We start from the raw sequence: 18580 nt of genomic DNA, 5'->3' as shown, positions 1-18580 counted from the left end.
GATGGATTTTTTCATAACCATTAATACGTTTAATTACACAGCAGCAGTTATGAAGCTGGGCCGATCACAAAACTGGGTGCATAGTTCATGAATATGACATTAAAAATAACATAGTTTGTAATAAAAATGTAATCTACATTCCAATATAGAAGCGTTAACAATTATTTTATATACCTTTTAGCGTTGATAAACCTTTAATAAGACACCCACATGAACCACCCTGTATGCAATATGGATTGTGTGGTTTGCGTGGGAGGCTAACTACGGTAATTATGTGCGGTAATGACCCCGAGCATTATCGGAGGCATCATGTTAATAACTTTAATGGAATACCGACGGCAAATTTATTATAAATCCCCGATTTATAATAAATTACTCATTTTCATCTGTGGGTGTTTTGGACGCATAAGTCATTCCATTGCTAAACAGAAATCAAACTAAGAAAAAACATCAAAATATTTTTAAATTTTAGACTAGAGTTAAATTGTACAATTTCCTGGGAATTCCCGGGATCGGGGATTTTAGAACTATGCTAATAATGTATAAAGAAAAGTGGTAAGTTTTTTTCTTTTCAATGAAATCAGTTACAATCAATTCATAATTATTTAATGAAACGTTAATTTAAGTAGGCTCATTGTTTTGAGGAACTATTTCAACATTTTGATTTTTTCTGTATCTGCAAATACAAGTTCGTTTATCAAGCTTTTTTGGGACTCAAAGTTGTAGTTTAAAATGTTTACGAATCCTCATTCAAGTTGCACAAACATGTTGCATAATTGTTGTGAAGTAAAAAAATAGCTAATATATAACTTCTCAGAATCAGGATTTTTGCAATTTGATAAATAACGACTCAAAACAACAATTTTATGTTGTTTTTTTTCCTTCATAAATAGGGTTACTGAAATTTCACGATTTCGCGGAAAGCGTGAAATCCGCGAAATTCGGCTTTTTCCGCGAAATCCCGTGAAATTCTAGGTTTGTGTGAAAATGTAACGATTTTTCTCAAAATAATTTATCAAACTCAAAAATATGATCTACTGTAGTATTAAACGAGTGAATACCCTGGTTTAATTATCAATATTGGGTTAGTGATTTTTAACGATTTCGTGGACGGCGTGAAATTCTACTAGGGGATCCTCGGTTTGCCTGATTCTGAGATTTTTTTGTTTGGTTGAAACACCCTAATATGTATGTCAAGTTTAGTTTTTGAAAAGTGAGCTAAAACCCTAAAAATATGTTTAATGGACTAAATGTCGCAGAAAATTCAATTTATTATTCTGACTTGACAAGATTATTGAATCTTGATTTGATATGGAATTCTATAAATTGTAAAATGATATAACAGAAGCAAATCAGCTAAAAAATTTGTGCTTTATTAGTCGAATATTAAACGAGCAGTTCAGTAAATGAGAATACGCCTGTGGAAACGGATCGTAAACCTTTGACCACCGCGGGTCAGAGTCGAGACGGCTAAAAGAAAGGGGCGCGACAATGTGGGAAAGGGAAGTAATTTGTGATTGTAGACGGTATTGTTTTGATTCGCAGTATGTTGAATCAACTGCTGTGGATGTACCTGAAACATCGCACAACGGGGTTTCTCTTCTCTTCATTCTCAGCTACCACCTATCTCCTATTTTTATTTTGCTCTTCTGATTCCCAATTTTTCACTGATTCTTCTATTTAATATCCAACATTTGATTTTAATTTTACTAACTTTTGATTCTCTTATCTCTCAAAGCTTTTCCACTCTTTTCTATCAATTGATACTGCTGTAACAAACTTTGTTTTGTTTTTTTTCCTTAAAAATATACTTTTCCTTAATGTACTAGTAACATCAAGTCTATTTATCATTTGCCTAATCTTTTTTGATTTTATTGCGAATTTATTTATTTGAATAATTCTTTATCTGTCCTATAAATTATCATTACTATAATCTAAGCTTGTTTTGTATCTCTATTTATTAACTATTGTCTAATTTTACATCTAATACATTTAGCTTCTCATTTTTACGCTCATCATTCTCTTACTATTGATACTTGATTTTTATAAAATAAATTCTCTTTTACTGTCAATTGTTTTCAATCTTCACCCTTTTTTCAAACAAGTGAGGTTTGAGCCCTTACTCAATTTATGGAATGGTTAAAGGATTAACACAAATATTATTATTGTATTTTTGGTAAACTTTTATAGCATGCTTATTACCAATATTGTAACAAAACACCACGACAAAAGAAATAGCAACAGATAAACAGACTCAACAATAGGGAAGATTGCAGGAGAAAACAATACACAGTAAATAACAATAAGTTTTTGAATTCAAACTAAAAATAAAACAGTTTTTGCTTTAATGAAAGTTGATAGGCACACTATAAATGGTTAGGCGCTTATACTTACATCAAACCCTACGTAATGTACCACCCCGGCCGAGTTAAAATGCGTAACCGGAAAAGAAGGTGTGCATGCCTGGCACGAACACTCAAAGCGTGTTCTAGCGTGCTGCTCGTACTGACTCAGAGCAAGGGTGAGATGTAGGTGTAAGGGCAGTGCGTGTTCGTCGGGAACCTAGTGCAAAAGATCGGTCAAGGCCCGTTCTTACACTGAAAATTGCGAATTGCGAATAATAAGGAAACCCCGAGTGTTCACAATTGGCGGACTTTAACATTACAAAATATGCCAGAGTTTTTTTTCCAAAATATAAATTAATCAAAAAAATAAATTACCTCGCTACAGCGAAAATAACTTACCTATTTTTTTTTTTTTTTTTTGCTTAACTCAATTATAATTGTTGGAACTTCTGACAAGTTAAAATTTACACTATATGAATAAAAAGTTTAGAGAAGCATTGGTTTATTTGAAACAAATTCGAATTTTTTAAATGTTTTCTTTTTATTAGTTTATATAATTTTGCTTCGATATTTACAAAGTATAAGTTTAAAATTTCTCGGTATAGAATCGACTAAATTTGCCGGGAGTCGAGTGGTTCAAAAATGGTCGATTTCCCGAGAATTGCCGCCCTCTAATACCATTTAATGACAGTAGAACTTTACAACATTGAAAAATGATATTTTGCCATATGTTTTTCATTGGTTTCTTAACTCATGTAGAGTGCAAGTGTGCGCACCTAGCAAACATCGTAATGCTATCTGCTGAAAATTCGATCCTATCTGCGGTTAATGCAACGCAGTAGGCCTGGCCGCTTTTATGAGTGTAATACGTTTCGGAGATGCTCTAATGTACTACAATCATTAATATTGACAAGAAAGAACATGGGGCGTAATCTAATCACATGTTCTTCCAGGACGCTTTCTTCGGACCGGCTGCGCTTGTGTTTGATTAGATTAGATTAGATTAGATCTGCAATACCAATATGATTTGCTGGAATCACCTCAACCGACATGTTCAACAACCAAGCGTTTTCAAGCCCCGTGCACTTTACAATTTGTGTTCTAGCCGTTTGTGGAATTCGCCTGTTGTTTTCGACCAGCTTCTTTTCCTCGAATCATGTAATGAAAAACACGCACCGTGCACGGTCCCACAGCAAGTGGTAAAAGCCGGAAAAGCTTGTGGGGAGAGCGGTGGGGTTCGGAAGTGAGTAAATAAATTTGGCGGGAACTGAATTGAAACAATATTTACCGATGGGAATATGATAAATCTCGGTCGCACAGACACACAAACAATCGTCATTTGCTCAATGTGGCTCGTATATTTACATGTAATATGTTTATCATCATCGGTATTTGTCGTGCGGTTCTGAGTCTGGGTTTGGCCCAGGAAAGCTGAATTGAAATATATTCAATTCTGGCGAAGGATACGAGAGAAGGATTTTCCCAAACCCACCACAACCCCTGAAGAGCAGCCCGCACTGGTAATGACAGATACATCAATCATTTATTTGCCGAGAGAGTGTGCACGTGTGTTTGTGTGTTTTGTATGTGCGACCAGGCAATATCGGTTTGGTTTTATACATTCATCACAACAACAAGAGCGGTATTGGACGGGTCCTCCTCCCAGTTCTCGAGCTTTCATTTTGTTTGTGTATGAATTCCTTCGGTTTTCTGAACAATGAAATGATTGATTTTCTAGCTGGAATTTTACCTGAACTGCAGCGGCAGTTGTGTGGAAAAACGCACGGTACAATTTATGGGATGCATTACGTAACCAAATGGATGAGGAAAAATGGTTCACCTGTCTGGCGTGATTTGCTGGATGTAAATGTTCACTCGTGTGGAAATAAGCAGATAAGACTAGAAGCAGATGAAAAAATATGACATGTAAATTGATTTTTGATTCGATGTTATCAGTTTCTTTACACGGCTAAATTCGTCGATATAAATCAATCAATGAAACACTTTATCAGCTTCGCTGAATTTTGAAGATTTTGTTATTTGTGAGGATTTCATTTTATTAATGTTGGTACATGTCACTCAACAACATATTTTTTCCAAAAAATATGGTGTCTTCGGGAAAGTTTTTCTAAACCTAATGAAGTTCCTACATTTGAGAATTGCTAAAGATTGGAAAACAATTGCGCCCATTACCGGATAACAACTAAAACAGTTGCTTTTCCCCATACATGTTGACGATTTTTCCCATGCAAACTTAAAACGATTAGAGGGAGGGGTTCCCGTGGTCAGAATCAGCTCAAATTTGTAATTTAGCCTAATGATGGGTCAATCTATGATTGCAGGCGGTAGCCCAGATTTTGTCCACCCCAAGTAATGCAGCTGAAGTTTTGAATTTAATTTAGAATTCTCGTTTAATTTGAAAATATAGATCGATTTTTTTTATTTCTATTTAATTTTTATCATTTATTTGATACCCTCATGAAATTTTTTTTTCGGCAAATGAGCAACCCTCTACCAAAACCGAAAATGGATTTTATTTGTATTTTGCCTTCCTCACCTTACTAAGGAAAGGCTATAAAATCACTCGAAAAATGAACTTGTTAATTTACCTCGTAGACCCACCTTCACGTATATCGACTCAGAATCATGTTCTGGGCAAATGTCTGTGTGGATGTGTGTAGGTGGGTGGACAAAAAAAATGTCACTCGATTATCTCCGGACAGGATGAACGGATTTTGACCGTTTCAGTCTCATTCGATCTGTCTTGGGGTCCCATAGGTCTCTATTTAAAATCAGCATGTTTAGTTAAGTACTTCAAAAGTTATGCTAAAAAAACGATTTGGGCGTATGTTCGGAAGATTGTAAAAAGGGTGGTTTTTGCAAGATAACCTATCATGTTATACATTTTCAGAAAGGTACTAAAAAGACCTTTCAAATGAGCCTAGAACATCGAGGATCTGACAACCCTATCAAAAGTTATTAGTACTTAAGTGTTATTTATACAGTGTTCGGAGGCCGGATCTCAAATAATTTAATGAAAATGATGTCCGGGCCCATCATGCGACCTGTCATTGGTTAGATAACACAGTTCAACAAAAAATCAAATGTTTCTTGTCTCTGAGACGAGTATATGTGTTCCTAGTAGAATTTTGCCTGCTGAATCCGAATCCGGGTTCAGAATTGCTCCAAATGGTCCCAATTTTGAGATAGACCCGTTTGAAATGTTAGTTTAGGTCAAAATTAGCTACTTTGTCGACTATTTTACAAAAGAACTATTGAATAAACAACTGAACCAATACATGTATCTTATAGTTCACGTTTTCCCCTTTCTGAAACACCCCTGGTTTTTAAAATTTGATTGTTTCTACGCATATTTATAGCCATTTTAAAATAATATTTTCAGTTGGTTCTCATTCAAGTTTTTCCAACTTGCATGCAAGTCATATTATGCTGGGATATCAATAATAAAAATCAAAAATGCTTTGCAGAACGTTAAATAAGTATGTCTCGGTAATCATTTTTAATGTATTTTTGTCTGCTGAATCCATTCCCATCATTGGATTTTTTCAAAAAGGTCAAGTTTTTGAGTAAAAATTGAATTATCGATGATTTTTTCAAAATAAAATCTATTTTATGCTAAAGTATGACTCAGAGATGACTAAATGTCGATGTCTCGTCAGTCTAATTGATCATTTTTAATGTATTTTTGTTACTGAATCCATTCCCATCATTGATTTTTCAAAAGGTCAGCTTTTGTAAAAATTGAATTTTCGATGATTTTTCAAAATAAAATCTATTTTATGCTAAAGTATGACTTAGAGATAACTAAATGTCGATGTCTCGTCAGTCTAATTGATCATTTTTAATGATTTTTTCTGCTGAATCCATTCATCATTGGATTTTTTCAAAGGTCAAGTTTTTGAGTAAAAATTGAATTATCGATGATTTTTTCAAAATAAAATCTATTTTATGCTAAAGTATGACTCAGAGATGACTAAATGTCGATGTCTCGTCAGTCTAATTGATCATTTTTAATGTATTTTTGTCTGCTGAATCCATTCCCATCATAAGATTTTTTCAAAAAGGTGAGGTTTTTGAGTAAAAATTGAATTTTTCATGTTTTTTTTTCAAAATAAAATTTATTTAATGCTAAAGTATGACCCGTGGATGTCTCGTCAGCCTAATTGATCATTTATAATGTATTTTTGTCTGCTGAATCCATTCCCATCATTAGATTTTTTTCGAAAAGGTCAAGTTTTTGAGTAAAAATTGAATTATCGATGATTTTTTCAAAATAAAATCTATTTTATGCTAAAGTATGACTCAGAGATTAAATAAATTTTATTTTGAAAAAAAACATGGAAAATTCAATTTTTACTCAAAAACCTCACCTTTTTGAAAAAATCTTATGATGGGAATGGATTCAGCAGACATGACTGCCAGACATCGACATTTAGTTATCTCTAAGTCATACTTTAGCATAAAATAGATCTTATTTTGAAAAAATCATCGAAAATTCAATTTTTACTCAAAAAGCTGACCTTTTTGAAAAAATCCAATGATGGGAATGGATTCAGCAGACAAAAATACATTAAAAATGATCAATTAGACTGACGAGACATCGACATTTAGTTATCTCTAAGTCATACTTTAGCATAAAATAGATTTTATTTTGAAAAATCATCGAAAATTCAATTTTTACTCAAAAAGCTGACCTTTTTGAAAAAATCCAATGATGGGAATGGATTCAGCAGACAAAAATACATTAAAAATGATCAATTAGACTGACGAGACATCGACATTTAGTCATCTCTGAGTCATACTTTAGCATAAAATAGATTTTATTTTGAAAAAATCATCGATAATTCAATTTTTACTCAAAAACTTGACCTTTTTGAAAAAATCCAATGAAAGGGAATGGATTCAGCAGACAAAAATACATTAAAAGTGATCAATAAGACTGACGAGACATCGACATTTAGTCATCTCTGAGTCATACTTTAGCATAAAATAGATTTTATTTTGAAAAAAACATCGAAAATTCAATTTTTACTCAAAAAGCTGACCTTTTTGAAAAAATCCAATGATGGGAATGGATTCAGCAGACAAAAATACATTAAAAATGATCAATTAGACTGACGAGACATCGACATTTAGTTATCTCTAAGTCATACTTTAGCATAAAATAGATTTTATTTTGAAAAAATCATCGAAAATTCAATTTTTACTCAAAAAGCTGACCTTTTTGAAAAAATCCAATGATGGGAATGGATTCAGTAGACAAAAATACATTAAAAATGATCAATTAGACTGACGAGACATCGACATTTAGTTATCTCTAATTCATACTTTAGCATAAAATAGATTTTATTTTGAAAAATCATCGAAAATTCAATTTTACTCAAAAGCTGACCTTTTGAAAAAATCTAATGATAGGAATGGATTCAGCAGACAAAATTACATGAAATATGATCAATTAGATTACCGAGACATACTTATTTAACGTTCTGCAAAGCATTTTTGATTTTATTATTGATATCCCAGCATAATATGACTTGCATGCAAGTTGGAAAAACTTGAATGAGAACCAACTGAAAATATAATTTTAAAATGGCTATAAATATGCGTAGAAACAATCAAATTTTAAAAACCAGGGGTGTTTCAGAAAGGGGAAAACGTGAACTATAAGAAACATGTATTGGTTCAGTTGTTTATTCAATAGTTCTTTTGTAAAATAGTCGACGAAGTAGCTAATTTTGGCCTAAACTAACATTTCAAACGGGTGTATCTCAAAATTGGGACCATTTGGAGCAATTCTGGACCCGGATTCGGATTCAGCAGGCAAAATTCTACTAGGAACACATATACTCGTCTCAGAGACAAAATCTTGTTGAACTGTGTAATTGAAAAACCTTCCAAATGAGCCTAGAACATCGAGGATCTGACAACCCTATCAAAAGTTATTAGCACTTAAGTGTTATTTATACACTTTTTGGAGGCCGGATTTCAAATATTGTGATAGAAATATTGTCTGAATCTTCCATGCGAACTATCGTTGGATAGGTTTTTTATCAGACCTTGCCGATAGCCAGAAATATGGAAGGACTGCGAACCCTATCAACAGAAATGAGTAATAAAGTTGATTTGTCAAACATGTTAAGGGGGAATGTTGCTATTTTTACTGAATGTATTGACTTTATGAATGTGAGGAAGGCACCAACCACCTAAAGGTGGACGTTTTTTTATTAAGCTCAAACTTTGCGGGGCCTTCCTATGTCCAAAGAAGCTATTTTGTGTCATTGGTTCACCCATACAAGTCTCCATACAATTTTGGAAGCTGTCCATACAAAAATGGTACGTAAATATTCAAACAGCTGTAACTTTTGAGTGAATTTTCTGATCAATTTGGTGTCTTGGGCAAAGTTGTAGGTATTGTTGAGGACAATTGAGAAAAAATAGGTACACGGATTTGCAGATTTTTTTATCAACTTTTTTCACTAAAACTCAATTTCCCAAAATATGTATTTTTTTATTTTCGAGATTTTTTGATATGTTTTAGGGGACTAAAATCCGCAACTTTTGAGCTATCGAGAAACATGGTCAAAAAATCTGCCGCCAAGTTATGATTTTTTGAAAAATAGTGAGTTTTGGAAAAAATCCAAATTTCGTGCAAAAACAAATGTGAAGTTATTTTTAATGCAAAATTGAATTTGCAATCGAAAACTACTCTACAATTTTTTTGATAAAGGGCTTCGTTTTCAAGATATAGCCACCGAAAGTTTGATTTTAGCAAAATATTTACAGTTTTTTGATTTTTAAAAATAGTGACCATGAGCGACCATTTCTAAAAATATTTTTTTTGAAAAGTTCAGATTTTTTGATAAAGGGCTTCGTTTTCAAGATATAGCCACCGAAAGTTTGATTTTAGCAAAATATTTACAGTTTTTTGATTTTTAAAAATAGTGACCATGAGCGACCATTTCTAAAAATATTTTTTTTGAAAAGTTCAGAAAATTTGCTATAAAATTTTCTAAGAGACATTGAAGATTGGACCTCGGGTTGCTGAGATACAGCCGCTTTAAGAAAAAGAAACACGAAAATTGAAGTTTTCAAAGCTCACCAAAACAACCCACCATTTTCTAATGACGATATCTCAGCAATTAATGGTCCGATTTTCAATGTTAATACATGAAACATTCGTGAAATTTTCCGATCTCTTCGAAAAAATATTTTGAAAAATAAATCAAGACTGACATTTTAAATGGGCGTAATATTCATTGCTTGGCCCTTTTAAAATGTTAGTCTTGATTTATTTATTTTCAAAATTGCAGAGTAGTTTTCGATTGCAAATTCAATTTTGCATTAAAAAATAACTTCAAATTTGTTTTGCATGAAATTTGGATTTTTTTCCAAAAATCACTATTTTTCAAAAATTCATAACTTGGCGGCAGATTTTTTGACCATGTTTCTCGATAGCTCAAAAGTTGCGGATTTTAGTCCCCTAAAACATATCAAAAAATCTCGAAAATCAAAAAAAAACTTATTTTAGGAAATTGAGTTTTAGTGAAAAAAAAGTTGATAACAAAATCTGCAAATTTTTTTTCCGTGTACCTATTTTTTTCTCAATTGTCCTCAACAATACCTACAACTTTGCCGAAGACACCAAATTGATCAGAGAATTCACTCAAAAGTTACAGCTGTTTGAATATTTACATACCATTTTTGTATGGACAGCAGCCAAAATTGTATGGAGACTTGTATGGGTGAACCAATGACACAAAATAGCTTATTTGGTCACAGGGAAGGCCCCTACAAAGTTTGAGCCAAATCAAAAAATACAAATAAAATCCATTTCCGGTTTTGGTAGAGAATTGCTCAGCTGTAACTTTTGTGTAAATTTTTTTATCAATTTGGTGTCTTCGGCAAAAATAGGTACACGGAAAAAAATAATTATCTTTTTTTTTTCATTAAAACTCAATTTCGCAAAATACATTTTATTTGGTTTTCGAGATTCCGCAACTTTTGAGCTGCCGCCAAGTTTTAAAAAACAGTGATTTTTAAAATCCAAATTTGATACCAAAAAAATTACCTCAAGTACTTTACAGATTTTTTTTACTAAGGGCTCCGTTTTCAAGATATAGCCACCCAAAGTTTGATTTTAACGAAATATTTGAAGTTTTTCGATTTTTAAAAATAGTGACCTCGTGGCGCGGTGGTTAGCGGCTTCGGCTGCCGATCTCTAAGATGCTATGGGGCGCGGGTTCGGTTCCCGCCTTATCCTCCTGGCCTTCTATCGGATTGGGAAGTAAAACGTCGGTCCATTTGCGTAAAAGAGGTTTTGGGTGACTCACCACACATAACCTTCGGACGCCTAGAAATGAGCAGAAACTTGCAACAGAGCCCACAAAAGACCCGGGGGTCATTAAAGTGGATTGCTTTGCTTTTTTGACCATGAGTGACCATTTCTTAAAAGTTTTTTTTTAAGTTTAGAAAATTTGCTTTGAAATTGTTTAAGAGACATCGAAGATTGGACCTCTGGTTGCTGAGATACAGCTGCTTAAAGAAAAAGAAACAGGAAAATTGAAGTTTTCTAAGTTTCACCCAAACAACCCACCATTTTCTAATGTATATATCTCAGCAACTAATGGTCCGATTTCCAATGTTAAAACATGAAACATTCGTGAAACTTTCCGTTCTTTTCGAAAACAATATTTTGAAGCAGCTGTACCTCAGCTACCAGAGGTCCAATCTTCGATGTCTCTTAAACAATTTCAAAGCAATTTTCTGAACTTTTAAAAAATTTTTTTAGAGAAATCGAAAAACTGCAAATATTTTGTTAAAATCAAACTATCTTAAAAACGGAGCCCGTTTTCAAAAAATCTGTACAGTACTTTTCGATTGCAAATTCTGTTTTACATAAAAATTGAGGTCAAATCCCTTTTTTTTTCAAAAATTCATAGCTTGGTGGTGAATTTTGGACCATACTTCTCTATGGCTCAAAAGTTGCGGGGTTAAAAAAATTGCGGGGTGTTTTCGGTCGCAGAAATTACAGTTTTTTTTTTAAATTAAGTTCTGCAAAGTTCTAGAATCATCTAGACATCCTAACAAATCATTAGAAACAAGAATCGTCCCGATTGGTTGAGTAATGCCCGAGAACCAGCGAGTTGAAGTTACCGTTCCACCTTTTTTGGGAGGCTTGGGCGTCCGTGTAAGTTGGACATGCGTTAGGTGTTCCAGTGTTAAAAAAAATCCATACGAAGTTATTGAAAATTAGCCTTCGACTCCGGCTTCTGAAGATTTAGCGAAAATAAATAAGGTATTCGTTATATTCCTATCAAGAAATGTTTAGAAAAACGATACCGATATAATTGCGATCAAGTCAAAGTTGTCAGATCTTTGATATATTTGGTACCAAGCTTACCCCTACACCACGGGTCCAAAAACCGCTTTCCAAAAACCGCAGCAGCCTTTGCTACCCCTCACAACAAGCTTCACAGAACTCCTCGCAAAGAAAATTTACGCCACTAAAAATGTCTCTTGTCAAATAACTCATCCTTGATGGCATGCTTCAACCCGCTTCCTCCCTTGCCCTTTTTACTCCTCGGGAAAAGCACAAGAAATTCACTCAGCTCTAAGGTTACACTAATGAAAAGATTATGTTCCGTGGTAGTGTTCCTCACTCCCGAATTCCTCCCACAACCAGACTGTAATGACCTTTTCGGAGGATCCTCCCCTAAGGTATAAATTAAACTAAATCAGAACATATGTCCTCACATGTTGCGAGGAGAGAGAGGGGTTCTGGATTTCACCTCATGTCATGCTTTTTGCCAGGATTCTCTCGAAAGTTTAAGTTTTATTTTTTTTTTTTCGCGTGGGGAGTAACTTTTCAAGATGTTGTAGCCAAAGTGAAAAGTCTCATTAAAGTCGGAGAGAAAGTGGCGTCACGAGGATAATGAATCAAAGCGCTTCTTTGGTGGAAAGGGGTGGAGGAGACTTGGAAACGTTGCTCAAGAAGACACGACGAGAAGTTGTAATCTGCTAAATTATCAAGGCAATGTACAACACAATAGTGTGGGGAAGACCTGAAAGATCCAAACCCCAAGATAGTCATTAGCCAGGTTCGACAAAGCTTTTGAATGCTAATCAAAAAGCTCCAACTCGCAACCAACGATGCGTCTCCTCAAAATGCTGCCTCGAATTAGCATTCGGCAAACTTCCAATTTTGCTCGATTGTACCGCCAGATCTGATCTATCTGCCAACCATCCCAAGTGAGTTGGATTTTCATCAAAGATTTTTCCCTCCCCACACGCACCCAACGCCACACCAACTGACAATAATAATCGACTGATGGTGAGATGAGAATCCCCCCCCCCCTCCTAGGGCAAATCTAATCAGCATTCATACCCGAGCATCCCAAAAACCGCCAGAAGTGAAAGTTTTGCATAAAGATGAATTGCGCTCAATTTTTCACTTCAACTGTTTCTGGCTCGGAGCTGGTCCTCTGAAGCGAGAAATGTGAAAGTGTGTGACGAACCCAGACATTTTAGACAAACAATTTGTGTGCCAAGCTATGTGTGAAACTGTGTGTGTGTTTGTGGGTAAATTTTCCAACTCGGTCCTGAAATTTCCTCATAACGATACAGTTTACGCGGATGGTGCGGGGACGCGGTTGAGGTGGCGAAGGTATGTTATAAATTATTCATTCATGTGTGCGGTAGCATTTAATTTCCGGAATTCCCCATATAATTACAGGGAAATCATGCAAAGTTACAGATTGCGTTGCCGAAAATGGGTGCCTTTGCAAAAGCTGAGTCTTATTTTTTCATGTCTAAAAACGTGTAAGGTACAATAAAATCCAATGAAAAACAAAGTTTATGGGAAATCTTTGCCCAAATTTGAGCCAAATCGTAGCACTTTTGATTTAAGTTTCCTGTCCTGTGGAATGGCTGTATTGCAAAACAAGTTCAAATCTTGTTTACATAGCAAAAAATTAGTGATCCAGCTGGGTGAAGCCAAAATGTCAAGCTCATTTAGGCGTTCATCCATTCAACTCTTCATCGGTTGATAGCCGAGCGAGTTAATGCGCCAGTCTTCTGTGGAAGGGATGAGTTAAAATTCCATCGATAGCAACCTTTTTTTGTGTACAAAATATGTGCGAAATTTCATACAGAGGAGATCTGGATGCGATTTTTTTGTATTTTTTGATTATTTCGATACGCTTTGGGTTGACGTCTGTAAGTTTAGTCGACTAAAACACCAAAATAGTGTGGAACATTAATATTTTTCGAAACAAGAAAAATGCAAAATTAAGTCCACCTAACCCGGAAATGGATTTTACTTATATTTTTTTATTTGGCTCATATCTATCACCAGACTTAGTGATTTTTCACGCTCGGAAATTGCAAATTTCACGGGGACCTCAATTTCAAAACACAATATTTCACGCAAATTTCGCGAAACTTGAAAAATGTTAAAATAACTCTAAAAATCCTATATTTAAACCACATAAATTACTTTTAATGCTTCATTATATATTATTCTTCAATAAACTAAAAAAATCTTCTCTAAATTTGAATGCGACACAACAAAATCCTCCTGTCAAAATGAGTAAAATAAATTGAATTTTCTGCGACATTTAGCCCACTCAACATATTTTCAAGGGTTTTAGCTCACTTTTCAAAAACAAAATTTAAAATCAATTTGCAAAAATAATTAAATTTTTAACAAATTCGAAATTTTTATTCTAAATGAAAAAAATAATGCAAAAAAGTAGTGTTTTTTAACTTTCACGGAAATCATCCACCCAAATTAAACAGGCCAAAAAAAAAAATGATATGTTTTTAAAATGTGATTCCAAAGATAAACAATACACTTCATTTTATTTTGAATAGCACAAAGCTGGATTCTTTTAATTTCTTGCAAACCTATACCTTTCAAATGAAATAGCAGTGAAATTTTTAATACTAATTTTAGTTAATTTCTAAAAAAACTCAAAACTCTGAACATTTCTTCAAATGGTTCATATCAACTTGACATACATATTTATTTAAGCTTTTTAATTGAAAGCTAATAAAATTTAATTGTTCATTTTCACACAAGACGGGATTTTGCGGAAAAAAGCCGAATTTCGCGGATTTCACACTGTCCGCGAAATCGTGAAATTTCACTAACCCTACCTATCACCAAAGAAGCCATTTTGTGTCATTGGTTCACTAATTCAAATCTCCATACAATTTTGGCAGCTTTTCATGCAAAATGGGTACGTAAATACTTGAAAATCTATAACTTTTCAAGGATTTTTTTGATTGATTTGGTGTCTTCGGCAAAGTTGTCTGTATCGATGAGCTCTATTCAGAAAAAATAGATACACAGAAAAAATATTTGGGATTTTTAAACTAACTTTTGTCACAAAAAAATCATTTCCAAAAATCAGTATTTAAAAAAAAAATTACATATGTTTTAGAGGACGAAACCCCGCATCTTTAAAGCCATACAAAAATATGAACTAAAATTTTGCCGACGAATTATGAATTGTGATAAAAATTGAAATAACATTTTTTTTATTAAGTGCACCAATTTTTCAAACAAAATTAAACTTTGTAGGCTATAAAGTTTAATTTTGTTTGAAAAAATCCGGTTATTTATCTTTAAGAATACTTTCTCGAAAATTTCAGCAAATTTCTCAAAATTTTGCCTAAGAAACATTGAACATTGGACCACTGGTTGCTGAGATACAGCGCACAGTAGGCGAAATCGGACCCAAAATCGGGCTTTAATAAACGCAGCTTGTTCCCATGTATGAAAACTAGTTTCTCTTATGTAAAAATCCAGGGAATCGATTGGTGATGGTTTTATCCAACGCACATAACGGAAATGCGTCAATTTTGGCCCAATTTCTGTAATTAGAAAAAGAGGCTTTATGAGGGCATCCAAAACACTTTACTTGTGTGAAAATGTCTCAAGAATCTATTAAAAATAACCACTTGCACCGCAAAAATCATCTAGGGCAGATTTAATCCCAATTCCGTTATAAAAGCATTTTTTGACGTTTTTAAATGTAAGGTCATTTTTGAAAAATCTGAAAATATTTTTATCGGAAAGATCAGACAATTTTACATAACAATGACTCCATGCACTTGATAGTTTGACATATTTATATTGATATTAATAATAAGTAAAGTAAACGTGGTGATTATTGCATTCGATCGTAATATTTCGATCGTAATTTCTCGACTCACAATCGAGATTTCTCGATCGTAATTTGTCGATGGTAAGTCGTAATTTGTCGATGGTAAGTCGTAATTTGTCGATAGTAGATTGAGATCATTCGATCGTAATTTCTCGATCTTCCATCGACAAATTACGACCGACGATCGAGAAAATCTCGATATGGGTTCGAAGCTCGTATTCAATAATTTAACAAATTTTAAAAATTTCAAAGATTTTAAAAATTCAAAAATTTCAAAAATTTCAAAGATTTTAAAATTCAAAATTTCAAAATTTCAAAATTTCAAAATTTCAAAATTTAAAAATTTCAAAATTTCAAAATTTCAAAATTTTAAAAATTTTAAAATTGCAAAAATTTAAAATTTCAAAATTTTAAAATTTTAAAATTTTAAAAATTTTAAAAATTTTAAAATTTTAAAATTTTAAAATTTAAAAATTTCAAAAATTCAAAATTTCAAAAATTTAAAAATTTCAAAATTTTTAGAATTTTAAAAATTTCAAAAATTAAAAAAATCAAAATATTAAAAATTTCAAAATTTCGGAAATTTTGAAAATTTAAAAATCGAAAATTTTGAAAATTTCGAAAATTTCAAAAAATTCAAAAAATTTACAAAATTTAAAAATTTTTAAAAATTCAAAAATTTCAAAAAATTCAAAAATTTAAATTTTTTTTTAAATTTTAAAAATTTCAAATTTTTTAAAAATTTCTAAAATTTAAAAATTTAAAAGCTTCAAAAATTTTAAAAATTTCAACAATTTTAAAAATTTCAACAATTTTAAAAATTTTAAAAATTTCAAAAATTTCAAAAAATTTAAAATTTTTAAAAATTTTCTAAAATTTTAAAAATTTCAAATTTTTTTAAATTTTTTGAAATTTTTGAAATCATAATTTTTTGTTTTTTTTGATTTTTTTAATTTTAAAATGAAGACTTTTTTGAAATTTTGAAATTTTTGAAACTTTTGAAATTTTAAAATTTATGAAATTTATGAAATCTATGAAATTTATGAAATTTATGAAATTTATGAAATTTATGAAATTTATGAAATTTATGAAATTTATGAAATTTATGAAATTTATGAAATTTATGAAATTTATGAAATTTATGAAATTTATGAAATTTATGAAATTTATGAAATTTATGAAATTTATGAAATTTATGAAATTTATGAAATTTATGATATTTATGAAATTTATGAAATTTATGAAATTTATGAAATTTATGAAATTTATGAAATTTATGAAATTTATGAAATTTATGAAATTTATGAAATTTATGAAATTTATGAAATTTATGAAATTTATGAAATTTATGAAATTTATGAAATTTATGAAATTTATGAAATTTATGAAATTTATGAAATTTATGAAATTTATGAAATTTATGAAATTTATGAAATTTATGAAATTTATGAAATTTATGAAATTTATGAAATTTATGAAATTTATTTATGAAATTTATGAAATTTATGAAATTTATGAAATTTATGAAATTTATGAAATTTATGAAATTTATGAAATTTATGAAATTTATGAAATTTATGAAATTTATGAAATTTATGAAATTTATGAAATTTATGAAATTTATGAAATTTATGAAATTTATGAAATTTATGAAATTTATGAAATTTATGAAATTTATGAAATTTATGAAATTTATGAAATTTATGAAATTTATGAAATTTATGAAATTTATGAAATTTATGAAATTTATGAAATTTATGAAATTTATGAAATTTATGAAATTTATGAAATTTATGAAATTTATGAAATTTATGAAATTTATGAAATTTATGAAATTTATGAAATTTATGAAATTTATGAAATTTATGAAATTTATGAAATTTATGAAATTTATGAAATTTATGAAATTTATGAAATTTATGAAATTTATGAAATTTATGAAATTTATGAAATTTATGAAATTTATGAAATTTATGAAATTTATGAAATTTATGAAATTTATGAAATTTATGAAATTTATGAAATTTATGAAATTTATGAAATTTATGAAATTTATGAAATTTATGAAATTTATGAAATTTTAAAATTTGCAAAATTTGTAAAATTTTGAAATTTGAGAAATTTTAAAATTTATAAAATTTTGAATTTTGTGAAATTTTGAAATTTGTAAAATTTTGAAATTTGTAAAATTTTTGAAATTTGTAAAATTTTTGAAATTTGTGAAATTTTTGAAATTTAAATGCTGTTTAAATAAAAAATTATTCAAAAAATGGTATTACAAATTACGATCGTAATTTCTCGATCCACGATCGAGATTTCTCAACAGTAAAATTACGATCGTAATTTCTCGATGGTAAGTCGTAATTTGTCGATGGTAGATCGAGATTTGTCGATGGTAAGTCGTAATCTCACTATTGAGAAATCTCGATGGTGAGTCGACAAATTACGATCGTAATATTACGATCGAATGCAATAATCACCACGAAAGTAAATCTTTCCCAGTTCCTGAGGGGAACACCATTGAAGAGTATCGGGGCCGGCATTTACAAAGCGGATTCAGTGGCAGTTTCATTCTCAACTTTAATGTTAACATGTTAAGGTTAATGTTAACATTCCATAGGTCGCCTCCCTAAGGTGTCGTGATAAGGTCCAGTTTGTGACGATACACTACCTTTTCTTTACTAAGCAATCGATTCCAGAAGGAAAAGATATTAATAATAAATATATAAATAAATATTTAGGCGGCAGTTTACTCTGTGCCTGAGCAAATTGGCCCAAAACTGATGCATCAGAAATTTAGCTTAGTTTAATTTCTAAATCAACATATATGTGACAAATAATCAAGTGCAAATATTTATTCTTATGTCAAATTGTATTATCTTTCCAATAAAAATATTTTAAGATTATAAAAAAAACTAACCTAACATTTGAAAACGAGGAAAAATGCTTTTATAAAGGAATTGGGGTTAAATCTGTCCTATTTCTGGGACATTTTCACATATTATGTGAACTTAACTCAAAGTTAAGTGTATATTGAATGGCCTC

This window comes from Culex quinquefasciatus, chromosome 1 (genome assembly GCF_015732765.1).
Source record: "Culex quinquefasciatus strain JHB chromosome 1, VPISU_Cqui_1.0_pri_paternal, whole genome shotgun sequence".
NCBI classification, from domain to species: domain Eukaryota; kingdom Metazoa; phylum Arthropoda; class Insecta; order Diptera; family Culicidae; genus Culex; species Culex quinquefasciatus.
This window is presented reverse-complemented; position numbering follows the sequence as displayed.